At 42.8% G+C, this 12,771-nt stretch overlaps 1 pseudogene; it reads left to right on the forward strand.

Annotated features, from left to right (window-relative positions):
- The window catches only part of LOC148150546 (uncharacterized), a 304,501-nt pseudogene that overhangs the window by 231,141 nt on the left and 60,589 nt on the right, over nucleotides 1-12,771 (forward strand).

A 12,771-nucleotide genomic window follows, 5' to 3' on the forward strand; every position in this document is an offset into this window, starting at 1 on the left:
ATACCTCTCCTGCACTGTCGACCCAATGACAATAAGTCCTGTTGTGGTCATGGTCCCGGTCTTGATGCAGAGAATCTTATATTTTCAATCTTTCCATCCTTTCCCAACTGACTTGACATTGCCCACATTTTTGTTAGGGCTAATGTTTCATTTAAATGACGGGCTCAGAGATGAGTATGAATACCCAGTTTCAATGTTTGTAATGCCAAGCCAAAACTAGTATGACATAAGAATGAAGAAGTATTTGCGGTGATAAAGTGATCCAGCTGTTAAGCTAGTCAGATTTAGAAGAGTTTATTTAATAATGGTAGTTGCAGAGGACCATAGAGACAGTTGGCTCCAGTGATGGTTTAACCTGAGGTCACTGTGCTTCAGGTGAGGGGAGAGGTTGAGAAGAAAAGTCCTTCATGGTAATTTCAGCCAGTGTGGGAATTGAACTCACACTGTTGGCATCATTCACCAGCCATCCAGCCAAATGAGCTAACTAACCCCTTGATAATGGCAACATATGCAAGCAAAATTGTATTTTTACAAAGGAAAATCCTTACAGATAGACTTACCATGCATTGACATGGCTGAAAGGTCTATTGATTGTGTAAGACTTGTGATAAAATCCCCAAAGGTCTACTCCTAAATTCCATTTAAATTTTGTGCTTGTTTGTACTATTTCAATTACTAATTTTGATGAAGTAGAAAGTTTGTAACTACCTCTGCTATTGATAAAACCCTTTATTGTTAGATACATCACATTAAATGCTCAGTCACTTTTCAGTTAAGTAGAGCATAGTTTGGTTAAATTGAATCTTATAATTCATTTCCCATTTTCATTTTTATTCACTAAGTCTCTTACCTTCTCAACAGAAAATAAGTTGGATTGAAACAAGTTACCTTAGGGTGCTTCTGGATCAGTGGTGCTGGAAGAGCACAGCAATTCAGGCAGCATCCGAGGACAGGCAAACCTCGGATGCTGTCTGAATTGCTGTGCTCTTCCAGCACCACTGATTCAGAAGAAGGTTTCCAGCATCTACAGTCATTGTTTATACCTTTGGGTGCTCATCAACCCCTGAAATACTTTGACATGAAATTATTGTGCAAATGAAAGCAAATGCAGTAGCCATTTTTTGTTCAGAATATGAACCAGCAAATGCTAATGAGGTAAACTGCCTAATAACTTGTTTTAGTGATATCAGTTGAGAGATAAGATTTGGCTAATCCACCTGACTTTCTTCAAATACAGCTATGGGTGTCTCATTGAAAAGGTAATACCTCTGTCAGAAGAGCGCTCATGCAGCATTGCACTGCAATGCTGGAATAGATTACATGCTCAATTCTCTGCAGTAAGCCTTGATATATTTGCAATGTAGAAGTGCACACTGCTACTGAGCCACCTACTACTGAAATATCCTCCTGAAATCAAATCAGTATTTTCCAAAGTGGTTTTCAAATCACCAGTGGAAGATATTAAACATACAGATATGGGGAAAGACAAATCTGTGCAAGGGTTTTATCACAACATTTGCTGCAAAAGTCTGCCTGGCATCCTCAAAACTGACATCTCCAATTGGAAGAACAATTATATTCAGCCTGCAACATAAAATAAAGTGACTTATTATTTATTTTTATTGGAATTTAGTTTTAGCTCATAAATTCATTAATTCTGTGATTTCAAATATGCAAACCTGATCATTGTGAAATAATTGTGTATTCTTCAAAATAACTGCAAGGTTAAAGATCATTTTAAAAAGGCATTTATTTTTTATGCTATTGTCAGGCTTATGTTGTACATGCACTCTTGTAAAGCTGAGTGTATATTTTCTGAGTAAAGTTGTCCTTCTTTTCAATGAAGGACAACTTTATTATTTGTTTTACTAACTTTATCATGCAATAACTGACAAAATCAAGGCAGGCTAAATTGTTGCTTTCCCTACAATATTAATACTCTTCTAGTTCTTTCTTATAGTATGGAGCTATTTCAACTGTCTTTGCTTGAGGTCTTCTGAATGAAGCACATAAATATCCTGATTGAATAATGCAGAATGTCCAAAGGAGTTTTAGTCACACTTGGATCAATGTCAGGAGGGGTAGGGAAGTGGTTGAGTGTTTGTGTAAAAATGTAATGTTATAACTGAAAGGTATTGGAGTGGAAAATATACTTTTAGCAAACTGATGCATACAGAATATTGACAGATATATGAGAAACAATTAGTTTAGTTCCTCAATATTTCTTTCTGTATTCATTGTGGTAGAGTCCACACAGAGAAAATTATTACAGTTTTGAGGGAATCCAGAATAAGAGGTCATTAATGTTCAATAGTCATTGAAAATCCAATAAGGAGTTCACAAAATCTTTAGCTAACAAGTGGAAAGTACGTGACATTTATCACCACTGAGAATAATTAAGCAATTTGGCATATGTGCATTTAAGAAGAAGATATATCAGCTCATGAGGGAGAAAGAAACAGAAGGCTTTTTCTTTCAATAAATAATGCCCAGCATTAGAGATTCAGTACATTGTCAGTTAATAGTAGACTATCTTGCAAAAGAAAATTATTTGATCTTAACTTGTGCTGCAGGTTCAGGATTTTGTATTAAGATTGAAGATGATTCTATGGCGTCATTTGGATACTGTTTGTTTATAGTAAGTAATGTTCGATGTTTGGAAAAATAATCACTTGTATATGTTAAATCAATGTTAAAAGACTATTGTTATGAACCTCACAGAGACTATCTACTTGTCCAAAAATATTTAAATATCCAATGACAAGCTGAAAAAAATCACGCAACATGAATTCAATTTTCAACACTTTTTACTGTAATAAATGATTTAACTATGTGGTACTTAGTAGGCAGCATCAGAAAACAACATTGTCCTCACTTTGCCACTCAAATATTCCATGCTTCAGTTGCAATTTATATCCCACTCTCTGCAGAATAGCAGTTTTCACAAGAATCAGTTCAATGTCGCTCTCAACTTCTAATGTGTTCTCCCAGTTTCACTGAGTAGTAATGCTTGGTGACTGTCAAAAGGTGCTTTTCTCTGTCATCATAGAAACCTCACATTGAAACCTTATAGCAAAGCTTACTCCAATGATTTTTTTATAACTCCCTGGATGAATATTTCAGATTCCTTAGCATGTCATGGCTTGTGATGAGAGACCGATCTACCCTGCTGCATACGAGTTGACTATTTATAGTAAGACCTTGTGCTTCTCTCTACTGACTACATTACTTTTCTCTCACTATCTGAGGAAGATATCCTTCGCATTTTTCTGCCCAAATCTTGAAGACTAGGGTTAGATTTTTACTAATTTCCAAATAGCTGGGACAATGGTGAGAAAGTTTGAAAATCAGACAAGAATAGAAAATTGAGATTCTCAATTTTAAGGAATAAGTGGAGCAATTTTCCACCACTTCCTCTGGCAGCTTGTTTCATGCACGCACCACCTTCTGTGTGAAAATGTTGCTCCTTATGTTCCTTTTAAATCTTTTCCTCTCACCTTAAACCAATGTCTCTAGTTTTAGGTTTCTCTAATCTGGGGAAAAAACCTTGGTTGTTCACCCCATCCATGCCTCTCATGATTTTATAAACATCTATAAGGTCACCCCCTCAGCCTCCGACACATGAGGCAAATAGCCCCAGTCTTCATTGGTCAAAACATTGAGTAGGAGTTGGGACGTCATGTTATGGTTGTACAGGACAGTGGAATATTGGGTCCGGTTCTGGTCTCCCTCCTATTCGAAGGACATTGTGAAACTTGAAAGGGGTCAGAAAAGATTTACAAGGATGTTGTCAGGGTTGTAGCTTTGGGAGAGGCTGAATAGGCTGGATCTTTATTCCCTGGAGCATCACAGACTAGAGTATAACCTTTTAGAGGTTTAAAAAATTATAAGGGGCGTGGTTAGGGCGAAAACTGAAGGTCCTTTTCCTACGGTGGGAGAGTCTAAAACTAGAGGGCACAGGTTTAAGGTGAGAAGGGAAAGCTTTAAAAAGGATCTGAAGGGTAACCTGTTCAGGCAGAGGGTGGTGCGTGTATGGAACAAGCTGCCAGAGAAAGTGATGGAGGCGAGTACAATTACAACATCTGAAAGACATCTGGATGGGTATATGAACAGGGAGAATTTGGAAGGATATGGGCTAAATGCTGGCAAATGGGACAACATCAGATTGGGATGTCTGGTCAGAGTGGACAAGTTGGATCAAAGGGTCTGTTTCCATTATGTATGACTCTAAGTCACCCTGCCTGGTTGAGTGGCAGATTTTGCAGTTCACATGACAATGCTAATTTTTCCATTATACTTGAAATTAAATAGATAGTCCCAACACATAATCATTATGGAAAATCACACATTCAAAACGCATAGAAGTAAATTTTATTTTTTCTTTTGTCACGATGGAGCAAAAACTCACTTTTAATTCATGTCTACATATTGGTATTGTAAAAAGCCTAACAAAGCTGGCTGCACTGACCACGTGACTGGGCTTAACAATAACCTTCTGAAATTTCTACAAAGTCAGTCAGATAACAGTCTAGAACACCCATGTAATTCTTAACCCATGTATCTGCTACGTCGATGATCATTTCAAGACAAAGCATTTAAATAACAGAATTACAAATAACAAATTCCAAAAAAAAAAATTGTGTAGACCATAGACAGCTGGCTATCTGTAATGCAAGCCTTTGTCTTGGTGGCATCTGTTCCTTCTCCCCTAGGAGACTTGATCACATGACTCCCTTAGTGATGAACTGAATTGTCTCTTTTATAAATATTTCAGTTTTGAAATATCAAACAATTAAGGTCATCATATCTGCTGACAAAATCAATATTCTGGTCTGCAAAGGAAAAGTTTCGAGTTTGCTAAAATCAGTGACCAACCTGCATTTATGTACTCACTAAGTCGAAATTTCCATTTTTCAAAACATTGAAACAGAGTCACATTTCAGCACAATATCTTCAGAAGACTTTCAAATGGATTTTTAAAGGGAGGAACCTGTCTACAATTTCTCAATTGAACAGGTAGTCAATCCAGTTCAAATTTGTTGTGGTCCTTGCAAAATCAGAGTCTGCAAACAGAGGGAGTGGGAAAATACTGTTTAAAAGGTGAGAAGTTAAGTCACAATCAGCTTAGGGATAGATGATGACCTGGGGGGAGAGATTTGTTTCAAAACTTATGTCCTATCCATACAGAATTTGGTACCTCACATCTGAGATTGGTTCCAAAGAAATGAGTCAAAGATTTGACCAAAGCTCATGAAGTCTGAGGAAAGTCCAAATGGTAAAAAAAAATCAGCTTTACTAAACTAAATGGAAACCAAAAAGGGAACTTTGATATGACTTGTTAAACAAAATCAATGTCCACAACATTTCCTATTCCACATTAGGAAATGGATCATGGAATAAATCTTTATCAGTTTTGATTCTATATCCTTTTTTTATGCTCATAGGTATGATATTCTTGTGAGACATGATCTTGTGACTAAGAGTGTATAAAATAAACCCTATTCATTAAAGGTGAGCTTGCCATTCTACGAACATACATATAGAGCAGTATACTGAACAGCTACAACATGTAACCACCATCCTTTTTGCTCTTAGATCTTTAAAGATCTGCCCTGAACTCATTTTGTTTCACCTATTTCTCAAATCAATTGGCTCAGAGATGTATTACACACCTTTAGAGCAGGACTCTAACACTGCGCCACAAGATGGTCTCCTTTAGGAACAAGTACATTACACCACTCCAAACATTCACTCAGTGCTCGGCTCTTTCTCAGAACCAACAGCAACTTGGACATTGTAATTAGGAAGATTAAGGAATTGAGCATCCGCTGAATCAGTAAAATGAGTGAGGAAAAGGAAATATAATAGCAGAATGAAGCAAGTAACTGCTAACCAGTACTGCAGAGTCTTGTGACCCATGACTTGAGGGCCTACAGTCTGGCTATAACCACCTCATGGGGTCAGTGGAGCTGGTCATGAACATCCATAACCATCATGGAAAAGCCCTGCAATCTTGTCTGTACACAAAAGAAAATTTATTGGTACTGTGGTCAAGCATACAGCAGACGGACATTTACTTTGAAACCCCAGCTACTGAGCACAATGGGACATCACTAATGAATACATTGCTGCGGTGGAGGCCTTTCATGTGAATGCAAAACAGGCTCATGGCCTTGTTCAATCCATTGGTGTTTCAAAGAGCTATGACATGGGGTAAGATTAGCCTGAAGTGTATCATGGCCAAAAGAGTAAAATTCAATTGTAGTTACTTTCCACCTCTTAAGCCCAAGATTGTGAGGTATTGTTTGATTTACTTCATTCATTTTTTTACTCACTTCCCCAGAAGTTTTAATCTTTGAAGTATCAACAGCTACAAGAACCTTTAAGATGAAATTGAAGAGATGGTTTATTAACAAAACATTCAAAACAGGGAAACTGTTCCACTACTTCAGTCATACAACAGATATACAAGGTTGAAAGAATGAGAAAGGGAACAAAAAAGGTTACAACTTATGAATTACATAAAACTTAAAGGTTTAGGTATTCATTAATGTGACTCAGAGTCCAGTGAATCAATGTCTAATTTGAATACATCTTCTTGGGAGCTGGGATACAGATCAGTGGCAGTTGTAAGTGCAGCAGTATTTTTGTACTCAGCCAATTAGTCCACTTTAGCAGGTAAAGTCGAAGTTCTTTCTGGAGTTAAGACTTTTGAGAGAGAGTGTTGGATAGCTGGCCTTCTAGCACCAATGTTCTGGAGAACAATCACATTGGTCTTGAAGCATTAACTCTGCTTCTTTATTCACAGATACTGCTAGTCCTGCTGAATTTCTCCAGTATTTTCTGCTTTTATTTCAGACCTTCCAGCTGATAAATTTTGGTTCTGCTTTTCTCTTGATGTTGAGACATTAACTGAGGTCAGAAGTCAAAACTGACATGAAAGCAATGCAATAGATGCACATTCCAGTCAAGAAACATGATAGTTTCTGCTACACTGTTCAGAGATGTGTGGTACTTTGAATACCTTCATCAAAATGGCCATTTTGAGGTGAAGAGGTGCTGATGGCTAATAGGACTGTTGTTACCATATTGCCAAATCTTTGTGTTGTGTTCTTAATGGGATTTGGGATGTCTCTAGACCGTTTTTAATCACAAAAGGTAGCAAACCAAGTCTCCAGGAGTTAAAGGTCTTACACATGGACTAGCTGTTTTATGATGGACAGAATGCCCTGGAAGATTCTGATAGTTCCGGTCATGTGATTGTAGCGGCCACATTGAGAGTCCAGCTGTGTTGACAATTTGGTTTAAAAAAAACAATTTAAATGGGACAGTGACTAAAAGAATGTAGCTTTACAAAAATGTTTAATTTCTCTTCATGCCTGCCTGGTTGGTGGAAAAGTAAAGAATTCAATTTCATTTAAAAAAAAACATTGAAGAGAAGAAACCAAAGCTTGCAATCATCCCCTCATTCACTCCTAGCTCTGGGGTAATGGGGCAGCCTCACTTGCCATGGAGATCAGCTATCCTTGGTTTTAACAGCACTGGATTTCCTGCCTGTTCGAGGCTACCTTGTGGTGGTTCAGCAAATTGGGATTTTGATTTATTGGTGGGGTTTCTCTCACATCATGGACTGTATGTGAGGGTACACCTTGGCTACTTCCCTCAGGTTGCTTTAAGTTTCCTAAGGAAGTGGGCAAAATCCTTCTGCTGCTCTTAGGTTACAAGGTGTCAAGTAACCTTTGAGTTTACTGCACCAAGGTCTGATAGGCTGCAGGATCCTTCAATCTCTCCTTCCTGACTGACTCCTCCTGGCTACTGTTAGATCAATCCACCTTCTCACAAGCACTCACTGGCTGACTGCGCTCTGTGATGAATTTTGTTTTATCTGCACTTGAACTTCTCTTGAGACAGTTGCAAATGCAGTGGGTTTTCAGATATATTACCATTCTCTAATCTATTATTTTGGAGAAGGGTCAGTCACTGATCTGTCCCATAGCCTGTCAGACACTACTGTCCTCAGGCGGCTCTTTGAATATCTCCATAACCATCTACAAGCCTCTTTTTGGGAACCTCCTCTGTCCTCCCTCTAAAGCTGAAAAGATGGCATTGGCTGAATCAGCCTCTCACCTGGCAACGATACGTGCTTCTTTTCTTTTATATATTTCAGCCTGGTATGGAAATTTCTGCCATTTTCTCTGTCAAGTCACTCACCCTCTGTCTCTCCAGTGCTTGTTCACTATCTACAAGGCTCAAATGAGGACTGTGATAGAATATTCTCCACTTGCCTGGATGGATGCAGCTCCAATAACATTCAGGCCAATGCAACCCACTGGATTGCCACCCCATTCACCAAAGTCCATTATTGCTCCCTTCAGTGCCAATATAAAAAGACAGAAATCTGTAGTATGTACAAAATGCACTGCCATAACTTACTAAGGTTTCATTGACAGCAATTTCCAACCCCATGACCCTCTAGTACGGCAAGGACAATAGATATAGGGTAATACCACCCCATACAAGTCCCTCTTCAAGTCACTCACCATCCTGACTTCGGATCATATTGCCGTTCCTTCACCATTGTAGAGACAAAATCCCGGAACTTCATCCCTCACAGCTCTAGTAATGTCCCTAGCTCACCACCACTTTCTCCAGGGTAATTAGGGATAGGCAGTAATTGCTAACCTAGACTCAGACACCCACATTCCATGAATAAAAAAAATTCTCTTAGTTGCATTGTAGTGATAAATTAGAAAGCTTAAAGCCATGAAGGTCATTGTGTCCACAAGGAAACCCCTCCACAGGCCACATGGTGCAGACTATGGCCTTTTATCACAGCGGCTCAGACTTGGAGCCTGGAGCCTTTGGCTGTACCATCTAGCAAGGCCTTGAAGACTGCTCCATTGATCTCCTGGTCTTTGAATATATTGGGAACCACTTCAACGTAAGTCAATCAACAGCTCCAGTTTAAAATGGCTCCTATGTAGCGTCTCAATTAGACTGATTGGCTCTTTGTTCAGCCAGATGATTGTACCACCTCCCAGTCTGCCACAGAAAAGTCTTCCAGAAGCGAGAATGAGCCAGGGAACCATCCCAATTTGCCAGTACATTACTTTCCTAGCAACCTCTTGCCCTGGAGGCCTCTAATCATGTTGTCATAGGCCAGGAAAATCCATCCATAAAGATGTAAGCCATTCAACCACGTAGCTAAAAGCTGCTGAAGATCTGGAGCCACTTCAATAGACTAGAGAGGAAAACAGTTGCATTGAAGGAGTCTTGACTAAACCTGTTACTTTGGCATCTGCTATAAGAAAGGCAGAAAGGCATTGTCAAGAACATAACATAGTTACCTTGAGTTTCCATTCTTGAGGAATTCTAATTGTAGAAAATGGAAGAGTAATCGTGACTGAATTCTTTGAGAACGTTTCCAAATTAGTAAACAATGACATCTGGTAGACATTATAAACAGGCTGGACTTCAGCAGGTGAGTTAGCATTAACATGATTTACCTGCTATTAGCAAAGGATGGTAAAACCTGTCTCCCACTGATAACACCAGAAACTAAACACATTCTAGATGCTTGAGACCAACTGAACATAAAGATGAAAACAAACAAGCTCAAAACACAAATGGATTTTCATTCAGTCAAGTGCATCCTTATTTGGCTAATAACTTCACTATAAGTGCCCACTGGTGCAATTTTTATCACCTCAGGTTTTTAATTGCTCTTGTAGAGTAGACTTGTGCCTATTGAAGTGGAGGGGGTTCAGGAAGTCTATTTGTGCCGATTGAAGTGGAGAGGGGTTCAGTTTATCATCAATGTTTTTTTGACATTGAAAATTGAGTACTTCAGAGGTGGGCTGATGGTGTGTGTGTGTTGTGAAGCAGTATGTGAATCTGTAGGCACAGGGACTCATGCAGTGTGAAAGCATTTTGGAACAGCTTTGTCCTCAGTCCACATGCCTATAAGTTATATTGTAGCATTAAGCAAGAATGTTACTGAGCATTGGCCCCCATCCCTTGCCAGCTGATCAAGCATGACCTGCCTTGGCTGGTCACCCAAGATTGCATGTTGGGTAGGTAACTAGTTGCTGTCAGATCTTCCATCTTCATAAGGGATTGTGCTTTGAGAAGACTCCTGTCATCCAATAGGAGAACTGGCAGCTCATCAAGAGCAGTAACGCCACTGGAAGCTATGGCTATTGCTGGGACTGCACCATTGCCTGGACCAGTATTGTGGAAGAGGCCACTGAATGATATTAGGTTGGTTTAGGCTTGTCAGAAGCCAATTGAGCAGTTTATGATCACTAGCATATGGGGTGTGAAACCTCAGTAGGCCAGAGAATTCTTGATACTGAGGGCCAGCTGTTCCCCAACCCTGCAATAAAGCTGCCAGGAGCATCACTTGAGTGATGCATAACTGAAATCACGTGAGAGTTTCAACTGGTCCGAGGGATGGAACGCTGTCATCACCCACACCATCACTGACAAAGTGTCAACAGGAGTGAAAATGTATAGTCAAGCTGCCCTTTTTCCCCATCCCATTAATTTTACAATCTTTCCTTCCCCTTGTGCCTCCCAGTGCACTTCCTATGATTCCCAGCCTTGGCAACATTTTGAAGAGTTTGAGGACATTGGTTGTTGAAGTGGTCTCTCAGCCTGGCATGTCGATCACTTGGTGGCAGGTCTCCCAGCCCGGCAGGGCAGCCTCTCAGTCTGGGCGGCAGTTACCCAGCTCAGCGTGGTGATCTCCTAGCTCAGCGTGGTGATCTCCCAGGTAAAAACAATGACTGCAGATGCTGGAAACCAGATTCTGGATCAATTGCTGGAAGAGCACAGCAATTCAGGCAGCATCTGAGGACAGGCAAAATCGACGCGAAGGGCTTTTGCCCGAAACGTCGATTTTGCCTGTCCTCAGATGCTGCCTGAATTGTGGTGATCTCCCAGCCCAGCGTGGTGATCTCCCAGCCCAGCGTGGTGATCTCCCAGCCCAGCGTGGTGATATCTCAGCACAGCGTGGTGATCTCCCAGCCCAGCGTGGTGATCTCCCAGCCCAGCGTGGTGATCTCCCAGCACAGTGTGGTGATCTCCCAGCCCAGCGTGGTGATCTCCCAGCACAGTGTGGTGATCTCCCAGCCCAGCGTGGTGATCTCCCAGCACAGTGTGGTGATCTCCCAGCACAGTGTGGTGATCTCCCAGCCCAGCGTGGTGATCTCCCAGCACAGTGTGGTGATCTCCCAGCCCAGCGTGGTGATCTCCCAGCACAGTGTGGTGATCTCCCAGCCCAGCGTGGTGATATCTCAGCCCAGCGTGGTGATCTCCCAGCACAGTGTGGTGATCTCCCAGCCCAGCGTGGTGATCTCCCAGCACAGTGTGGTGATCACCCAGCCCAGCGTGGTGATCTCCCAGCACAGTGTGGTGATCTCCCAGCCCAGCGTGGTGATATCCCAGCCCAGTGTGGTGATCTCCCAGCACAGTGTGGTGATCTCCCAGCCCAGCGTGGTGATCTCCCAGCCCAGCGTGGTGATCTCCCAGCACAGTGTGGTGATCTCCCAGCCCAGCGTGGTGATCTCCCAGCACAGTGTGGTGATCTCCCAGCCCAGCGTGGTGATCTCCCAGCACAGTGTGGTGATCTCCCAGCCCAGCGTGGTGATCTCCCAGCACAGTGTGGTGATCTCCCAGCCCAGCGTGGTGATCTCCCAGCACAGTGTGGTGATCTCCCAGCCCAGCGTGGTGATCTCCCAGCACAGTGTGGTGATCTCCCAGCACAGTGTGGTGATCTCCCAGCCCAGCATGGTGATCTCCCAGCACAGTGTGGTGATCTCCCAGCCCAGCGTGGTGATCTCCCAGCACAGTGTGGTGATCTCCCAGCCCAGCGTGGTGATCTCCCAACCCAGTGTGGTGATCTCCCAGCACAGTGTGGTGATCTCCCAGCACAGTGTGGTGATCTCCCAGCCCAGCGTGGTGATCTCCCAGCACAGTGTGGTGATCTCCCAGCCCAGCGTGGTGATCTCCCAACCCAGTGTGGTGATCTCCCAGCACAGTGTGGTGATCTCCCAGCACAGTGTGGTGATCTCCCAGCCCAGCGTGGTGATCTCCCAGCACAGCGTGGTGATCTCCCAGCACAGTGTGGTGATCTCCCAGCACAGTGTGGTGATCTCCCAGCCCAGCGTGGTGATCTCCCAGCACAGTGTGGTGATCTCCCAGCCCAGCGTGGTGATCTCCCAACCCAGTGTGGTGATCTCCCAGCACAGTGTGGTGATCTCCCAGCACAGTGTGGTGATCTCCCAGCCCAGCGTGGTGATCTCCCAGCACAGTGTGGTGATCTCCCAGCCCAGTGTGGTGATCTCCCAGCACAGTGTGGTGATCTCCCAGCCCAGCGTGGTGATCTCCCAGCCCAGCGTGGTGATCTCCCAGCCCAGCGTGGTGATCTTCCAGCCCAGCGTGGTGATCTCCCAGCCCAGCGTGGTGATATCTCAGCCCAGCGTGGTGATCTCCCAGCCCAGCGTGGTGATCTCCCAGCCCACCGAGGTGGTCTCTCGACCCAGCTTGGCGGTCTCTTGGCGCGGTGCGTTTGTCTTTTGGCTTGGTGCCACAATCTCTCAGCTTTGCTTGACTGTCTCTTGGCCCAGCGTGACTGTCTCTCGGCCCAGTGTAGCTGTCTCCTGGCCAAGCGTGACTGTCTCTCGGCCAGGTGTAGCTGTCTCTTGGCCCAGCGTGACTGTCTCTCGGCTCAGTCTAGCTGTCTCTTGGCCCAGCTTGACTGTCTCTCAG

This window comes from Chiloscyllium plagiosum, unplaced genomic scaffold (assembly GCF_037043375.1).
Source record: "Chiloscyllium plagiosum isolate Xiang-an unplaced genomic scaffold, Cpla_swu_hap1 HiC_scaffold_3, whole genome shotgun sequence".
NCBI classification, from domain to species: Eukaryota; Metazoa; Chordata; class Chondrichthyes; order Orectolobiformes; family Hemiscylliidae; genus Chiloscyllium; species Chiloscyllium plagiosum.